A 20,280-nucleotide genomic window follows, 5' to 3' on the forward strand; every position below is an offset into this window, starting at 1 on the left:
CAGAGAAGCGTCTTTCACTAGATTTACTAACTGGGAAACGCTCTTCTCTGGGGTTATTAGCCCAAGTTGCTTCCCCAGGGAGGACACACTTGGACATAGCACAGGGTTCCACTCCCCTAACAGCGGTAAGGGTGGAGGACGATGATGATATACCTTCCACCGCTAACGCTAACGCTGTGCTTCTTACAAATTCCTCCTCACCTTGTTCAAATACATCTGGATTATCAAATTCCCCCAAATTATTCTCAGTTTCTCCATCGACCATAGACCAGCATCGTAGTGAAACGAAAAAAAGGAAAAGAAGGGGATCTCCATCTGTGACAACCCAAACAAAAATACAAAAAATTAGTCCTTCTGCTCCCCACTCTACAAGATCTTTTGAGTCGGTAGGACCCTCTCTCTTCTTGGAGATAAACAATCCGTCCGCTATTCCTAATTTTTCAGGATCCTTAAATACTTTACATTTAGAAACAGATTTCATTAATAAATTAGAGGTTTTGATGAAATCCCTCCTACTCCCCTTGTTAGAGAGAACACGAATGATAAGTGCACATCTAGATAGCTTGAGTAGTCAAATAGAAGGGAATACTGCCGCCTTGATAGAATTGCAAAGCGCTCATGCCAAAAACATTGGTAGTGACCATATAATGCCTCCTATTTTGTCAATATCACAACCCTCGACAAGCGCCGTGCCTGTAACAGCAGTTAGCATACAGGGGAAAAAAGCTCTGTTCAAAACAAATAAACCAACAACTAGTAAGGAGAAATTCTCCTCTCTAGCCAACAGTCAGGGAAACAGGGAGACCGTCCAGTCTAGCAATAAAAGGGAAGGGGATAAGAAAGGACCCACTAAAAATCTTCCAGCAGATAAAATCTCCCAACCAGTAAACGAAGTAGTTGGGGACGAAAAGGGAAAGTTGCCACCCACACAGTTACCTAGAGAAACAAAAAGAATAGTAGACTTACCACCACAATCGGCCCCTTATACGATTATTATGGCTGGGGTACCAGAGCTTGTAAAGGGTGTCAGAGAGGATCATAATGCCTTAAAAAATAAAACTATCCATTGGCTGGAGCAGAATAGACCATTACCTGCCCATGTCAGTGGAGAAATTTTGACCGTGAGACGAGAAATCTGGGTGGGATCAAGACCCAAAGATAGAACTGGGGATGTGATAATTATAAACTTTAAAGATCATAGAGCAGTAAGGTGCATCGGAGACTGGTACGAAACAAGAGGGGGGGACATTATCTCCACCCATTACGTCAGTTATTTCTATCCAAGAGACCCAACCTCATATTCAAAATCTATCCCAGTAAAAAATCCTTATCTGGATTGGAAGGAAGTGGGTCCCCGATTTCTGCGCCAAAATGTGGATAATTATCGCCCTTATCCTCAGTCATATAGGGGGTTCCACAGTAACAATAATAATTTTCCCCCACATTATGGGTGTAACGTGCCCACCTATAATCGTTATTCAATGCTCTTTGGACTAGATGAAGTTGATTGACTTAGATGGCAGTGGAGAGTCCTGCAAAGGCCGCCTCCTTCAGAGCCTTGCATAGCGCAGGACTCTGTAACTGCGGAAGGGGATACCATTGGTAAAGCATTAGAAGACAGAGAGCAAGATGCATTGGGTGACCTACCATCTGCAAATGAGGAAGATATTCCCCTTTTGCAGGAAGTCATAGACGACTTAGTACATAGATCACCCAATGAAGATGACCTCTCCATGTTGGAAAACACACTAAACGGCATATCTAGTTTATTAAGAGAGGAAGGTCAATCGACCGTAAAGAGTTCCTCTCAAGAGGAAGTAGACTCGATTGAAAGAACTGATGTAACCCAGAAAAGTTTAAAAATACAATTTTTATACTGGAACATTGCGGGGCTCAAGAGAAAAATCATAAATGGGAGTATTTTAAACTATGTACAGGAATACCATGTGATATGTTTACCGGAGACATGGGCAACAACTGAGCTTCATTTAACAGGTTATAAAACCTTTTTTACTCCAGCAAAAGCCGTCTCGCATGGTAGACCCAAAGGTGGGTTGGTGATCTACATAGCTAACACTCTATTGGGCCTAGAGATTACACCCCTTGCACTAGAACCAAACTATCAGGTACTAAAACTGACATTTGAGGAGAAAAAGATCATTCTTGTCGTAAACTTATGCGATAATTTGATAGAACTTGATAGATTGCATATATTAGGGGCTCTCCGTAAGAAACTTATAACCTGGTCTAAACAGAAAAAAACTCAGGATCGCCCAAGCATCATATGGGGGGGTGATTTCAACCATCACCCCTGTACTAGAAGTAACACTAACCTCTGCGGGGTGGTGGATGAAACAGATGGTCAAACAACTCATTTCAGCCACTCAGAGGTGGGAAACTTCTTAAACGAAACCATGTCTGAATTAGGCCTCGTAATATTAAATACGCCAAAACCTTTTAATGGGCATCTGGAACCAACTTATCTGGGAAGGGGCTGTGAGTCGACAGTCGACTACGTATTGGCCACAGCCACATTAGGAAACAAGGTTGGAAATTTTAGTACTCTCATAAATACCCTAAGTGACCATGCTGCCCTGGCGATAGTTTTATTCCTGGGCCAAGGTCAGCTCCCGCCCTCGCTTATAAATTCCATCCTTGCCCAACACGAAATATACCTTAAAAAAATAAACGGCTATACCCTAGGGTGGGGTAAGATAGACCCCGTAGATTTAACAAAAAGGGTGGTGCGTACGACATACGAGGCAATAGTAAAATGCTTAGATACTAACACGGGGGAGCAGGAGGTTTTGGATAACTTCGGGGAAATCTTAGACAAGGTAAAGGAGTTGCTAACCAAAAAGTGCAAAGGAAATGGGGGGGGGGGAAAGAGGGTGGTTTGACCACAATTGTTCTATGGCACATAAAAAATTAAAGCGAGCCCTGTCAAATGTCCCTAGAGACCAGGACGAGATTAGGAGGTTAAGAAGAACTTATACTTCAGTATGTAAGGGCAGGAAACAAGAATTGAAACAAGCATTATGGGATCAACTCCATGAGAGTTCCCTGACTAGAAACAGTGATGCCTTCTGGAAACTGGTCAAGGCTCCATTCCTGCTAGATAATAGCAATCAGCCATCGGTAGATGTGGCAATTGATGGCCCGACGTGGGTAAACCATTTCTCAAAAATCTTGCCAAACCTCCAGAAACTGACCCAATAGAAGATAATGTCAGGAGCACCCAGTCCAATTCCTTCCCAATTTCAATAGATGTCACACTAATTGAAATCATCAATGCAGTTAAATCAAGCAAAAGTGGGAAAGCCCCTGGCCCGGATGGTGTGCCAGTGGACTTTTTTAAATCTAATCTAGAACTGTGGGCCCCCATCCTAAAAAGGGTATTCGACGCAGTAATGAAGTGCGGTCTAATTAAATCCTGGACACAATCAACCATGGTCCCTATTTTCAAGAAGGGAGATAGGGAGGATGTTTCTTGCTATCGTCCAATCTCGCTCCTGGACTCTCTGGGGAAGGTACTGGGCAGAGTGGTTCTCCAGCGACTCCAGGAGTGGGTGGACGATGACAAGGTCCTCTCTGATATCCAGTTTGGCTTCAGGGAGGGCTTTGGGACAATTGAGCAGGCCCTAAATTTGTCCCTAATTATGGGGAAATATGTCTCTGCAAAGCGGGACAGATTATATATGGTCTATGTTGACCTGTCCGCGGCTTTTGACTGCGTCTCTCACTCGAAACTATGGATAATTCTTAGCAAAATGGGTGTAGACCCGGTCCTAGTAACTCTCCTTCGTGAATTATATATGAATGCCTCTGCCAGGGTACGCTCTGGAGTCCGGGGAGATCTCTCGAATTCATTTGCAGTAGAGCGTGGTGTCAGGCAGGGTTGTGTCCTGGCCCCCTTTCTCTTTTCGTTATATACAAATGGTCTTGAGATGGAGATGTTACAGGGGGCCCAGGACCTCCCTCGAGTTGGAGAACGCTTGATACCAGCGCTCTTATACGTGGATGATGCCGTGATACTTGCACGTACCCCACGAGAATTACAAAAGGCAACGGAACGGTACGCATGTTTCATGGGCAAATTAGACCTTTGTATAAATATAAAAAAAACGTTTGTTATGGTGGTGGGGCAGGGCAGAAAAGGGGGAAGAGCATCTATCTAGACAAGGAAAGGCTAGAATCAACGGACCAATACCCATATCTTGGTGTAATGATGGACGCAAAGCTAAATTGGAAGCCAGCCATAGAGGCCCGCAAACATCACCTTTTGAGGGCAAATGCCGCCCTACTAAAATTTTCACAAAAATTGGGTAAGAGGCCACCTGTAGAGCTTCTCCGTATCTACAAAGCGAAATGCCTTTCGACAGCACTCTATGGAGCAGGCCTTTGGGGACACAAAAATACTAATTCCCTCCAGGTGGCAGAAAATAACTTCTTGAGATTTCTTCTGGCGGTTCCAAAACGAGTCTCCACCTTCGCATGCCACACTGAATTGGGGACTCCCCATATTGAGGACCTCGCAAAAATTGAACCACTCCTACTGTGGCGCCGCGTTTGGACTTCGACCAAAAATACCTTCACAAAGAAGTTACTGGCAGATTGCATGTCATTGGACCACGTGGGGAAGATCGAGTGGCTGATGTACATAAAACATTTTTTATCTGACCTAGGACTGGGTAAATATTATTTGACACCAGAACTTATTTCTGAAATACCCAAGAAGGAACTAAAAATAAGGGAACTGTCCCATGTCGAAGAATCACGTATGTGCGTAGAGGTACGGAAACCATCGGTTCGCCACTCTATGGTAGTGATGACAACTCTGGATATCGAACCATATTTGACGTATGTCCAGTCGCAGTTTGAGCGGTTCTTATTGACCAGATTTAGGTTAAACATCTTCCACAGGATAGTAGCCTTCCCTTCTAAAAACACTTGGGAGGAACATTTGCCGGTGTGCCCATGTGAAGAAATAGCAGAGCAATCTACAATGCACACTATTTTGTTCTGCAAATATTATACTTCACACCGCAAACTCTGGTTAGTCCCTGTGTTGAGACGGTTAGGTTTTAGAAGGTGCCGGCCAGCTATGTTACGGTTGCAATTCCTGGACTCTGAATTTGTCTGCAAAAGTGTTAGTACTTTTCTTAAATGCATTTTTTATCATAGGAAAAATCTTTGAGGATGTATAGCCGGTTATTTGAGGTTAAATGGTATAATATTCTTTTAAATTGTATTAATAATAATTCTTTTTTTGAATATTTTAATCAAATCTATTTTATGGATTATTTTTATCAATTGTATGTTATTGATGAAATTCTTTTATGTTTTTTTTTCTCGAAAACCGAATAAAGAAGATTATTATTATTATAGTGGGAAGAGCAACTGCATGATTGCCATAGGCTCAGACAAAGGCTGCAGCTGTGATATTACCATAAAGGTGTACAAGGACAACGTGTACAAGGGCTTCAACTACATGATTTTCAAAGGCCGGATCAAGGTGCTGGAACTGCAGTTGAATCATAAGCCTGCAACTGTGTGCTTGTCATAAGCCCAGAGGAGGGCAGCAACTACAACCCAGGCTGCAGTTATTTCTATTCAGGCCAGAGCCACTACTGGTGTGATAACTTCTGGTCCAATCCGGTTTGTATTGGTCCTTTGCCCCCCTGAATCACTGCAAAGCCTGAAGACCAATGCAGCTGATGCGCTGATAGACATGACCCCTGCCTGGTCTCCAATGCACTCCAGTGGACTTTCGGCTCACAGTTGGCCCTGCAGAATAGGCAGGAGGGTCACCACTGATAAGAGAAGGCAAGGGAGGACCCTAGACTCTAAACATACCATCCATCCTGGGAGGTGAGTAAGACTAATAAGACTCAGTGTGCATTTGACTGTGGGCATAATTGTATTGTATGGTAATTGTTTTTATATAGAACTTACTACTCCTGACGAGGCATGCTTCTCCGGAACCAAAAAAGGATTAGTGGTGAATTAGTATAGTGAAATATGAAATTAATTTCAGCGGGGGACATGTAAGTCTGTTATATGGATTGAAAAGGATAGTGGAGGGATAGAAGAGGGAAGGGTTTATTTTTATCTATCGCTTGCTACCCTTGATGAGGTGTTGAGGTGCGTTTTGAAACCCAAAAAGGATTAGTGGTTGTAGGAATCTGGGTCTGTATATGAGATTTCCACTAGGTGGTAATACCGTGCACGGAGTCCAGGGGTTGCCCAAAAGTGTACAGGGCTCAATGCAAAACCCAAAGTGCTCTATTAGTGGTAGTGTGGGTGAGCAGCCTTAGATCTAACACAGAGGAGTGTAAGACAATTATTGCACACACATGATCAATAATGGACACACGGCTCAAGAAGGGGATCAAGACCAATTTTATAAAATTATACTTTGTACTTTATTTTCAGACCCAGGTCTTCATAATAAGGTAAGTATGTTTTTAATTAAAAACACTTTTCAGATTTCAGTAGTTTGACTGCAAATTTCAGAGCAGTTCAATATTATCCTGTGGAGAACACCAATTGTGCAGTGTAACAGGTACATATACCACTTACAGTCCAGTCTTTGGAGGTCTCAGGCCACACTGCGGGCAATGGTAGTCGTGTTTGACTGGGGACACCCAAGAGGTGCGGGAATCAGTATCTGCCCTGAGGCGGTCGACAACTGGCAATGAGATTTGCCCATGCGGTCTGCAAGAGCAATGAAGCAGGTCAGTGTTTAGCATCCCGCCAATACGGTTACTGTCACAGTCGCTGGCGGCTGGCTGCTGTCGATCGGCTGGAGAAGTTTCGCTGTCGTCGGACCGTCATGGAGAAGTTGAGGTCAGGCAGGGCTAGAGGGCCAGGAGAAGGCTGACAGGGCTACTTGTAGGAGGGTAAGAGCTCTCTGGCACAGGGCTGGGCACAGCTCAGGTCGTGGAGCTAAGAGGATCCCTCGAGGTCATGGAGGTCGTCCTGCTGCGAGGTGTTCTTCTGACCAGGTAGAGTTGCATCAGCACAAGAGCCGGTTCGCTGCCACTTCAGTAGTGGAGTTCTTTGGTAGCAGTGAGTCGGTCCTCACCACTGTGGATCTGGTACGAGCAGGTGCCGTGGACGAGAGCCTCTAGTCCAAAGGAAGGTTCTGGGCACTTTGGTGAAGGTTGAAAGGTCTCTGGGGTTTCTTGGAGGCCTTGCAGATTTTCCAGGAGAACAGCAGGTCCAGTGGTCGAACCGGTTGCAGATGGCAGACTTCTTGCTAGGGTTTGTCTGCAGTGGCTCAGTTCCTGGTTCGAGAACAGTCATCTTCCGTCTTCTTCTTTGGTCCATCGAATCTGAGGGCCAGGTCTAGGGTAGCCACCTAAATACAAAATCTAGTAGGCGTTTTAGGGGAGTAGCAGGTAGGGCCAATGGGCATCTCTCCTGGGGTGACTATACCCTCTATTATGCCACCCTCCTGTGGGAGGGGGCATAGACCTAGCCCTGATTGGAGGGGTCCCCCCCATATTCAAGATGACAGGGACTGAAAGTTGTGCTTCTCCTCGCTCCCCCACCTTTTGGATGAGGATGGCAGAGGTGGGCGCACCTCCTATCTTTTTCAATTTTCCTTCCACTTTTCCTGCCCAAAGAGTGGATGTAAACCAGGGGCTTCCATCTGCTGCTAGCAGCAGAGGCTGGGAATCACATTACAAAAGCAGCAGGCCTTTGAAGCTTCCCTCTTCGAGCACTGACACATCCTGGAAAAGGAGGCATGACACCTCTGCCCAGGATATAGATTGTTTCTGGTGCCAGAGAGCAGGGTCTCTCTACCCAGGGGTCCAGAAACATGTCTGGTGGTGGCTGACTGCCTACAGCCAGTCAGAGACCACACCAGTGTCGGTAGGGATTCAGGGGTACCTCTGAGGTGCCCTATGGGTACATGGTGCAATAAATCTCACACTGGCATCGGTGTGGATTTATTGAAAGGAGTAGTTTGGTACCAAATACTCCCATATTCACTGAAGCCATCATTGTGCTATGTAACTCGAGTTGTCGAGTTCACTGTCCATGTACTCTCTATGGCTGCACTGGCACTTACAGTATAAGGAAATGGTGCCCAATATTTTAGGTGCCTATCTGCTCATGCAGCTATGCCCTCACCTGTTGTATTGTGCACACTGCCTTAAGGCTGTGAGGCCTGCTAGAGGGGTTAATTACCTATGCTGTCAGGCAGTACTAGCTGCTATGGCACCCAGGCAGGGTGCCATGTCGACTTTGTCATTTTCTCCCTCACAGGGGCATGCAGTCTGCAAAAGCAGTGGCAATCACCCAGTGAAATGGGTCGCAAGGGATCCCCTTCAGCTCCAGGCTACCATTTATTAGGGACAGACAGTGGGCAGAAGTACCAATTGGGGGTTTGTTTTAGGGAAGGAGCACTGGCCAAGGGGACCTGTTTGGCATGGACCCTGTGCACTACATTTGAAACCACATCAAAACCAGGCAAAACGTGGGGGGGCTAACCATGCAAAAGAGGCACTTTCTCACAGTGGTGAATTGGGATAGGGAAATATAAACAATTAAATTGAGAGGTGGACATGTTAACTGTTATCTGTATTGAAAAGGATAGTGGAGGGACAGAAGAGGGAAAGGTTTGCATTTATATAGTGCTTGCTATCCCTTATGAGGTGTTGAAGTGCTTTTTGACGAGTAGCACGCTACTCCAGAGCCCAAAACAGATTAGTGGTGAAGTAGTATATGGAAATATGAAATTATTTTGAGCAGTCGACATGTTAGTCTGTTATTTGGTTTGAAAAAAATGATAGTGGAGGGATAGAAGAGGGAAGGGTTTGCATTTATATAATGCTTGGTACACCATATTGGCAGTGGAGGACTGAACTGAGCACGAAAGGGACAACCTGACAGGCCCCAGGGAGTACTCAGATGACCCCTGACTGGGGGCAGCGTTCACTCCTTAGCCGGGCTGAGCCAAAGTGTCAACCCAATAGAGGTCGCACCGCACCATAAAAGGGGGGAAAAGCATGAAAACCTCACATCAAACAAAAATGGACAAATTCACACTCCGGAAAGGCGCGGAGGTCCAGGAAACTCCCCATGAACGGCTGCCCACAGACTCTGAGGCAGCGTCAAGTGGAAGCTCCTTCTCTCTCAGCGACATCATGGCCGCTATTCAAGGGGTACAAACAGCCCTGGAGACTCGATTGGACTCAGTTTTGACAGAAGTGTTGCTGATTTGAGTGGACTTGCGAGAGTGCAAGAGATTGAGTTTTGCAAGCATTCAATTTGAGATGGCTCCATGTAATCCATTGTTCCACGGCTCTCATAGAACTGAAAATTTGTGAGTTTCCAATGTCTTTGGCGCTTTCCAGTTTAAGGTGCATTTGTGTGTTATCTGCATAGTTATAGCATGTGAGGTGAAATTGATTGACCAGTACTAGTATTGACTTCATGGAAATCTTGAAAACCATGGGTGAGATGATAGAGCCTTCTTTTGTGAACCACTGTTTGGAAGAGAAAGAGGGGTATAGATGACATTGGTTCTGTTCTGAATGTCGAATGTGATCCAGTCTAGAGCATAGAGCAGTCCCATCTATACCGGCTTTGAGAGTCTTTGTATTAGAGTGTCATGGTCATCCTTGTCAAAGGCAGCTATGGGGTCCAATAGAAGTAGTGCAGCAACCCCGTTCTGGTCAATTGTGTTCTTAAGGTCATCCGAGATGGCAATATGGGTAGATTCTGTGCCTCTTCCTGGACATAATCCTGTTTGGAAGTCTGAAAGTATGGAATAATCTTCAATGAATTGTGCCAGCTGGGCAAATGTTGATCTTTCTATCAGTTTGCCAGGAAAGGTCCATTTGTATTCGGTCTGAAGTTGTCGGGGTTATGTGGGTCCAGTTTGTTTTCTTAAGTAATGAATTGAAATGAAATCCAGTATTTATAAAGCACACAATTACCCAAGAGTGTCAAGGCGCTGAGGGCCGTCGGGAAAATTAAGCGAGCTAATGCCCTGAGTAACATGGTGCTGGGCTAACCTGCCGCTGGCACCGGGGATCGTAACGTGAACCCCGTGTTCTGGAGTCAGGCACCCTGGCCGCTGCGCCACACCTCATATATATGACTTTTTTAGTTCTTCTGAAAATATTCCTGTAGTTAAGGAATTGTTGATGATTTTTCTTACTGCTGTGGCAGTAGAGGTAGTTACAAGAATTTTGCAGAAGGTTTGTGGTGGACACGGTCACAATGGCTGCTGGCAGGCCTGCTTGCTTTAACCAGGCCCATAAATTCATTGTGTGAAATTTGTTGGAAGGAATGGAAATTCTGGCTTAGCTTAATCTTGGAATGTTGTTTTGGAAAAGGGTTGGTGCTAGTGGTTTTTCTTTGTTTTAAATAGGAGTCCAAACTGTCTGCTTTGGTCTTGTAATGATTTGCTTGTTTGTCTGTGAAATCCTGAGTAATGCCTACTAGGGAATCTGGTTGACAAAATTCAGTGCGATTTTTGTAGAACTCTTTATTTGCACATTTAGAATTTTGAATTCTGTCTTAATAGTATTTTTTTTATCGTTTTTGGTAGCTAACTTGCATAATCTGCCAAGTTTCTGTGCATGACGTTTGTCTTGATGGGGGTTTGTTTTGAGCCAAGTACAGTGTAGCTTTCTAATTTGCAGTTTTATCACTTATAGCTCTGTATTTTTCCAAGATGCCTGTTTTTGTTTGTTCTGTTGTGTCGTTCTTAGTGGTATTAGGATAGCAACAGCTTCCTGTAGCCACTCATATAGTTTTTGAATGGAATTTATTGTGTCTAGATCTGTACTGGATGTTATCTGTGTTTCTAAATGTTCAAAATTGAGTTTGCTCCACAGTCGATAGGTGGATGCAGGTAAGGTGGTTATAGGTGTGTTGCTTTGTGTTGTTTCATGTAGGAAGGCAATCAAATGGTGGTCTGACCATGTGACTGGAGTCATTGTTTCAAAGGAAACATGTTCTTTATTTGCAAAAATGACATCGAGGTTGTGTCCAGTGATGTGTGTGGGTTTGTGGATGATCTGATGTAGGTTCAGGGCATCTAGGCCAGTGATGATTGTTTTTGGATGGGGCATAATGGGTTGGTCAAAATAAATGTTTAGTTCAACCAGAATGCATAGGTTGGAGTGTAGTGTTATAAGGTTTGAAACTGTGTCTAAAAGTCTGCCTGGGAATGTTGCATTTCTAGGTGGAGGTCTATAAAGGAGCAGGAAGTTACAGGAAGAAGATGGTGTCCGATTGCATCTGGTGAAGAGGGCCTCACATCCTTGTATGGAGATGTTGTCAGCTTTAGTGATATTTAATGTTTGATTGAACACAAGAGCTAGTCCACCTCATCTTTTGCCTATATGATTTTGCGTGATAGTTTGATAGCCTAGTGGAACAATTTCATGCAAGACTGGAGTCATAACATCTCCCAAACATGATTTAGTTATGAAGAGTAAGTCAGGTTGTGTGTCAGTGAGAAGGTCGTACATATGATGCTTGTATTTTTAGAGTGATTGAGCATTTATTAATAGGAAGTTTAGAGAATGTGCTTTGGTGATATTATGACTTTGTTTTGTAAAAGAATGAGCAGTATTTTGTGGACTTGTAGCCGGTGTGTCCTTAGTGGTGGTATTAGCTGTATGCGGATAGCAATAGTGTAGCTGTTCAGTATCGTGTTCCTCGTCCAGCAGGCTAAGAAGCCACTTTGATGGGTCTGCATGTGTGGCGGTGGAGATTGTCGTTGAGGGAGATTTGGTGAGCTGTGTTGTTTTTGTACAGTAGTCTTATTGTGCAGTAGACATGGAGATGCAAAGCTTGGAGTTTATTTTGTTTGCGTCTGTTTAGGGTGGAATATGCATGATTTGGGGTAATGGTTCAGTATGTGGGTCATGTTGTAAACTTCTAAACTGTCAAATGGATGAGAGGCAGTTAAAAGAGAGTGGCTGTATATTTCCTAGATGTGGAGGAGAGAATAAGCTTGACATTGGAGTTTGTTAATGGTGTGTATTATTTGAATAGTCAGGAAGTTGGGAGTGGGTGTATGTTTCTAGTTTGTGACGGAAAGTGTTTTGAGGTGTTGTTTGTGAGACATTTTGTTGTGCTGGTGTGTTTATTATGTTTTATTATTGAGAAGTCGTGAGAGTAGATGATGATGTGCTTGTTTTCTGAGAAGTATTTGTATGTGAAGTATTGTTGGTGAGTGAAAGCTTCAAGGTAAAGGGGGTGGTTATGTTTTTTGGAAAAGAGTGTATGTGCTGTGTGAGAGGGATGAAAAAGAGTTGAGAGTGTTTGTGTTAGATTTGATTGCTAAAAGACGTAATATGTCTGGTGCCATGGAGTGTAAGGGTTGTGTGGTTGTGGTAATGTGGTAAAAACAAGAGGCGGGTGTTGGTGGATGAAAAGGTTGAAGGCTGACTATAGGTTTGTTGGTGACAAAAAGGGGTCTGTAAGGACTAATTAGAGCATGAAGTGTGTGTCTGGATGGCTTACATAGTTAGGTAAGGTGTGGATTTGGGTGATGTTTATGATGCATGGATTGGTTAGTCATAAAGGATATAGTGGTGTTCTGTGTGTAAGTGAATGTGCTAATGTGTGGTAGTTGGGGTAGAAGAGTGTAAAGGTATGGTTTGTGGTGTATTGTAGTGGGCACTGAGACATTTAAATGTGTGTGGGGTTAGTTTGTAGTACATGAGTAGAGTACATTTTCTGGGAGTGAGGTACTCTGGTTCTGGATGTGGATGGGTTAAGTTGGGTGCTGGTGAATGGGAAATTAGGAAGCATTTCTGACCCTAAGTCTGACCTGTCCCGAACAGGCCAAAACAGGCAACTGCCCCTATCTTCTCCACCCTTAGCCTCGACGCCCGGGCGACACCCTGAACCCTGCCCTTAAATAGCCCTATTGGTCAACTGGCCCCTTCGGTCAATAGGAATCCTAGCCCTAACCAGTCACACCACTAACCCTAAGCCCTAAGACCAATAGGAGACCAGGCCCTTACAACCAATAACGGCTCTAGTTCTAGCAGCCAATCAGAAATTAAATCCCTAAGCCCTAGGTCCAATAGAAAACCTAGCCCCTAAAGCAGATAAAAAACCCTAAACTTTTCCAACAATCAGACCTCTAACCCCAAGGCCTACGTTCAATAGACTCACGGAGCCAGGGACAAATCTGAACCATAGACTTATCATCCAATCAGAACACTAACCCAATAAAAACACCAGATACAACCACCAATCAGTGTACAGATGTAACATCCAATAGCAGCTTATATAAGGTGCATGTGACCTCAAGCACAGCCTGCTGGTCAGGAGACTGGGAACTGCTTCTCAATTCAGAATCTCCTTGGAGAGAGACATGCTCAATCCACACTCTGGAGTTCGGCAGTCAAGGGCCTAAACCAGGCCTCTAACAAAACTGCTTTTTAGCACTTAAACAAAACACAGGAAAATCTCTTTTAAAATTTCAGGAAATAGACAGAACAAACACCTTCTGGTCCTTGGTTAACTGTTGGGCACAGGAAAGCTACAGCTCACAAAATGGAGGTGAATATCTTGGGATTCACCCAACAAACCATAAGGGGCCCGGGCAGGTGTGAGAGGGGGTCTCAGGGTTGCTTGGGAGCTGGAGAGCCAATCAGCAAGCTCAGGTTGCTAAACAGAGGGCAGGGAGCCGCTCCTCAATTTAGAATCTCCTTGAAGACAGACAGACTCCATCAACACTCTGGAGTTCTGCAGGTAAGGGCCTAAACTAGGCCTCTAACAAAACTGCTTTTGCACGTAAAACAACTCACGCTCCTAGCCAAATAACAAGTGCTAAAATCACTATTCAAAGACAGTTTAAACACTAAGAGCAGATTACTGTAGTATCAGAGTACACTCTGCTTAGCCTCTGAGGTGTAATATGTCTTGTAATATGCGTAATACTAAAACTGAGCTTGATTCACGCTAACTCTGAGTGCTGCATGGTGTGGGAACCAAAGATGGAATGCCACCCAGAAGTTAGTAGAGCAGATGTTGCTCCTGGAGAGAATGGTACTGAGAGATGCTGACGTATATGATCGTTAGATTCATACAATATTAATGCAACTGCGTGAGTAATTTTTTTTTTCTTGAAAGACAATATTGGGCTGGACACTGAGAATATTTTGTCTGTTGGTTGATTGTTGAGTGCTGAACTCAAACACCCTCACACAGTGGATTGTACTTGACCCAGTTTGCAGAGCCATAGTAGGATGGGCTACAGGACAGCAAAGTTGAGGCACAGTATCCACTTCCTGCCCCATGAAACCTCAGCTGGGTCTGACAATGATGGTGTGATGATTGAGTTTACTTGACAATAGCATGTGATGAGCGGGAAATACTCCTGGGCAAAGCAATGGCCACTTCATATATTTTAAGCAATTGGTAGCAGCACATCTTGTGGTTAGCTGTTCTCTTGAACCAGACCTAATGAACCTTATGAGCTGGATGCGAGCAAGAGTCCCGGAGAGAGCAAAGCTGAATATTTTTGTTCCACCTCTAATGCCCAGCAAGTCTTGGCCATGGAAGAGATTCTGTCAGATGAATCAACTCCTCTTCAGAGGTTGCGTTAGAAAACATATTAATTAACATATTGATTAAGGACAGACAACAACCTACAGAAAATGCAAGTAGAGAAGGATCCCCACTAGAGTAGGCTGACCTCCACAGTGGTATGGTTATCTTTTCAACTTATGATTTTTCAAATGTGCTGAAGATAAGACAGGCAGAAACTGAGATGAAAACTGGTACTACAAAAGTATGCACGAAAATTATGTTCACTTGCAAAACAAACTAAAAATAAATCTGAAAATCCTCCAATTTTGGGAAGACATTATTATGAGGGAGAACATTGCTTTGAAGCACTAAAAACTGAAAAATCTCCAAGAAGATACAAATGTCCTTGCAGTACAGTTTATTTCTCTTGCTACTGCCTTAGTTCCTCTGACTCACCTTCTAATCAGATACCCATTTTCATTTTGGAAGAGTAGCAGCAAGATAAAGTGGGGAGTGTCTGATAAGAAAGTATGAAATAAACAGGATCCATAGTCAGAAAAAAATTCACACTTTCTTTGAAACAATGAAAAGAAAAAGAGATGATGAAATTTCTAGAACAAAGGCTTGGCAAATGTCATGCCAACCCATACCCTCTTTAGGACAGACTAAAACTGACCATGGCTGTGAATACCGAAGCATTGAGATATCTTGGAGGTAAATTTAATAGCTAAAGTAGGGAGATTCCAGTAAAAATGGCTAAAGAGTAGAAAGTCCAATATTTGTATTTTGATGTACTGCTGAACATATAATAGGCTAATTACCTGTGAGCATACCAACATATTCAAATTAAGTGACAGTCACAAGCTGATGCTTATGAATTGAAATATTCTGGAAAGTTCACAACCACAAAGTAATTTAAATACTTTAAAGGCAGCTGTAAGAGAAACAGACAGCACATTGTAGGACAATAGTAACTGAGTGCATTAGATGGCGGGGCAGTTGAAAGGATCAGAGCAGATGGCAGGTAAACAACATAAGGTACTAAAGACTGCATATTTCTCATTTTCATGCTAGAACATAAACTCAGTAAAAATTATTCAGGATAATAAAGTGGAGAGGGGGACAAAGGGTTAAACTCAAAACAAAGTTTTAAATTCAAGGAAATCAAAGAGATGCCATATTCAGTTAATTGAAAATCCTAAACAGAAAAAAAGTATTTAGATTAATTCCATTTCATTTCAAGAGTTTTGTACCAAAGATATGAGTGCAAAATGGAATATTACCAAATAAACCATTGGATTAAATAATATGTTTATTGTTACAATTGTTTGTATTAAGAAAAAGGTAGACAAATGAAGTTGGATTATTTTGAAATTTTTGGGTACATTTTAAAAAGTAAGTCTTTGTGACATGTTTACAATATGTGGATAAGTTAGGGTCCCATCTTTACAAGAAAGAAATAAAGGAGGCTATCATCAAAGTGGAGTGGTGAAAGGATGATAATGGAGAAGTTAGTGTCCGAAAAATACAAGAAGAATATGCATCTAAAACAGAAGGGCTATTTAGCTATGTACCTAAAACAGTGGGACAATATGAAATAACATTTAATAAACAAGGAACACAAAAGTAGGATTCGCAAAATGATGACAGTAGACATTTTAAATGGATGCATCTAGGAGGGGAATAAGGTAGAGGACAGATTAGCAAAGGAAAAGTAGAAGGCGAAAAAAAAGTGCAATGCAGAGAAAAAGAAAGAAAGAGAAAGAAAGAACCACACAAAGACAAACTGGACATAAACAAAAGTATCAAAAACCTATTGTATTGGGTATGAGGAAGGAGGAGTTTTTAAACCTGAAAATAAGTGTTTACATATAGGCGCCAATAAGACATGTGTCAAGATAATGGAATACATGGAACCAGGTAGATAATATTGGAAATCTTTAAAGAAAGTAGACAGAAATGAATATTATCAGCGTTTTATACTTCTAATGAAAATTTCTAGATATTAAAGCTATTTCATTACAGTTATCAGAAATGTCAGCGTGTATTTCTAGTCCATATGAAGATGTGCAGAATGCAAAATACTATTTATTAGCATTGTTGAGTTTGTCATGACTCAGAAGAGATAAAGCCTCATTAGGTCTTGATGCTCCCCAACAATAGTGAGACATACCATAGTTCACTCTGCACATATGGATCAGCCATGCTGTTTTAATTAGGGGTGGGCGGAATTTGCGAAACCCACTTTCGCAAATTATCGCGAAAATGTTGAAAATTATCGCAAACAAGCGGAAATATCGCGAAGATGCAGAATTTTTTTCCCCGCATGTTCGCAAGATTTTCTGCATGGTTGCGGGTCGCCAACTTACCCATGTGGTTGCTCGCGGGCGCGGCCATCTTGTTTTGAGTTGTCTCGCGGTGCATGATCGCGAGAAGAAAGACGTGATCGCGCGACGCATGACGTCACTGCAGGCGCGAATTGTCGCGAGACAGCGCAAATGGCTAAAAACAATCCAACATCTCATGGAGAACGCGACCGGATCAAGAAAACTTGTCGGCGAACGCAGGGATTCAGGTAAGGCGATCGCGCGCGCGAGAGAATGTATTATTTTACAGCGCGAGCAAGAAACAAATTATCGCCAAGCTGCGGAGAGCAGAAATTTTGACATTTTCGCGCTCTCCGCGGAACGCGAAAATGTCAAATTATCGCAATTTCCGCGAACGGAGCGAAATTTTTGCCCAGGCCTAGTTTTAATGTGTATTAGTTATAACAAAGTTATTTAAACATAAGCAGGGTCAAGGGACTATGTGTGTGTCTATTAGCAGAGCTACTTTTCAGCATAAAGTAATTGTAATAGCTCTTGAGACAGTAAAAATGTTTTCTCTTTCTAGAATGTGCTCTTGCACTGTAGTAATTAATATGTGTGTTTATTAGTAGGGGACGCTTTTGAAGGGAGCTCGAGTCTGGCTATTTTCTCAACGCCGTGAGGGCAACGGCAGTCTTCACCTGGCCCCGAAACGCACGGACAATCGACCTGCCAGCAGTCCAGCAAACCTGCCCTGAGTGCAACTACACTTCCCAGGTTCCCCTGAGCGGCGCAGCAGGTGACGTCAGTGGCAGGCGTCACCTGCCTTCATCTTGGCTGCACGCCTCCCGCAGCGCGGGACGCTTTAGAAGGGAGCTCGAGTCTGGCTATTTTCTCAACGCCGTGAGGGCAACGGCAGTCTTCACCTGGCCCCGAAACGCACGGACAATCGACCTGCCAGCAGTCCAGCAAACCTGCCCTGAGTGCAACTACACTTCCCAGGTTCCCCTGAGCGGCGCAGCAGGTGACGTCAGTGGCAGGCGTCACCTGCCTACATCTTGGCTGCACGCCTCCCGCAGCGCAGGACGCTTTTGAAGGGAGCTCGAGTCTGGCTATTTTCTCAACGCCGTGAGGGCAACGGCAGTCTTCACCTGGCCCCGAAACGCACGGACAATCGACCTGCCAGCAGTCCAGCAAACCTGCCCTGAGTGCAACTACACTTCCCAGGTTCCCCTGAGCGGCGCAGCAGGTGACGTCAGTGGCAGGCGTCACCTGCCTACATCTTGGCTGCACGCCTCCCGCAGCGCGGGACGCGCGCGGGCAGCGCCCGGGCGAAGCCTGTGCCCGTGTGAGACCGGACCGGGCACCTTCTCGTGGCCTCGCTGTATCGTCTCCTATAGCTGCATCAGAGGATTCCTGAAGGTAATTTCTATTGTACCGAGTGAAATAGCTCCGGAGTCCAATCCCTAAGACTTGTATTATAGCAATTTGTTTGAAAGCGGGTAAACAAGACGTTATTCCCTGCTGTCCCTTCTAACCAACAATATCCCTAAGTATGGGTAAAAGGAAAGCATTGAGCAATGACCTACACGAGGGGAAGGACATTAAGAAGCCCAAAAAGCAAAAGCAAACACTCTTAACTTACTTGACTGGGGCTATGGGGGCAATAGAGAAACACATCTCCACAGTGGAACAATCTTTAGCAGCAGGGTCACTGATGACTGGAGAACTCGGAGAGACGGTTGATCAAGCTGCACCAATTCAAGACTCTGCTTCTAATGTGGATCACGCCATCGGATCTCTAGCTAATGGCTGTAATCAACAAAATGTATGCGATATTACAGTACATAGCAATCACGGAGACACAATCCCCCCACAAACAAATAGGAAAAAAAAGATAGCTAGGAAACAGTCTGTAAAGACAGGAAAGGGCACAAGAGATATGGGTAAATCAAGTATACATAGTGAAAGGGATAGTATAGCAAGGAAAAGCGACCATGTTAACCATCATAGTACACCCACACCTCATACCCCCACAATAACTGCTACAACAGCAAATACTAGAAAACAACATACTAAGGGGATTGATTTAGAGACCATACTCCTATCTATAAAAAACTTAGACAGTTTTGTGAGAGGTGCCGTTGAGACTATGGGTGACAGACTGCATCGGATAGAGTCTCTTGTGGCCAAACTCCCAGTCAACAACGATAATAAGGCCATGCTATCCCCTAGTCCACAGCCTAAGCCAATCAATAGCAAGGCGGATGACATCAGGAATATACGAAGACCTCAGACTCAACTTGGTATCCCCAGTGCCACCATTAGAAATGAAATCAGTAACATTCCTAGTACATCTAAGACACAACAAATCCATACTACCATCTGTAATTCACCTGTTGACAAATTAACACCATACGCCTCTAAACCATTATATGTAAAACCACCACCTCCCGCATACTTGGATCTCCCACCAGCCTGCACTCCATACACAGTGATTTTGGCAAATGTACCTCAACTAGGGCAGCAGGACCAAGAGACATGTGAATCTCTAAGAAACAAAGCACTTCACTGGTTGGGAGACAGAGTGGGAGACACTAGAATTCTGTTCGAAGAGTTTAATATGGTATGTAGGCTAGGATGGATCAGCAGAACTAGGAAACCTTTTACTGGTGACTGTTTGGTATTGACCTTCCGCTCGCCTTGGCTAGTAGAAAAGATCTTGGGGAGGGCGAGCAGAAATACCTTTGAAACAGGGATTAACATTCTTCCCTTAGGTTTTTTCTATCGACCTCCCCTTGATATAGCGAATCGGGCGAACCTGGGACACTGTCAGACCATGTCCCACCCAAATTACAGTGTTCCAGTATACAACCGTTTTAGCGCACTTACCTCATTAGAGGATCTGGATTGACTACCCCAAAAGACAACGGATGATTTAGTGGCTCCATCTGGAAATCCGGATATTAGCCAGATTAATTCACCCCAAAGGGCGACATCTGAACTAGAGTACCTATTAGAAGGTCGTGATAACAATTTATATAGATATGCGCAGAATAAATCAATTCCTGTAGAAATTCCCGCTATCAATTTAAATAGAAAGGAACCTATGATTTTTAGTCTATCCAACCTAGTCTTATCAGGATTGGATTCCCAGTTATCATCAACACCCTGGAAAAAGGAAGGGCAGATTAACATCACTTTCTGGAACATAGCGGGCTTACATTCTAAACTTCATATCGATTTCTTCCTCGATTTTATTAAGAATATGGATATCCTTTGTCTCCAAGAGACCTGGTCTCAAAAAGAAGTTCACATTGACGGTTTTAAAACCTTTCATACTCCAGCCTGTCCTTCCAGTCACGGTAGATCAAAGGGAGGATTATGTATATTTGTCTCCAACTTGGTGATAGCGGAAAAAATCACGCTCGAAACATCTGACTTTTATTACCAA

Source organism: Triturus cristatus, chromosome 1_2, assembly GCF_964204655.1.
Source record: "Triturus cristatus chromosome 1_2, aTriCri1.1, whole genome shotgun sequence".
Classification (NCBI taxonomy): Eukaryota; Metazoa; Chordata; class Amphibia; order Caudata; family Salamandridae; genus Triturus; species Triturus cristatus.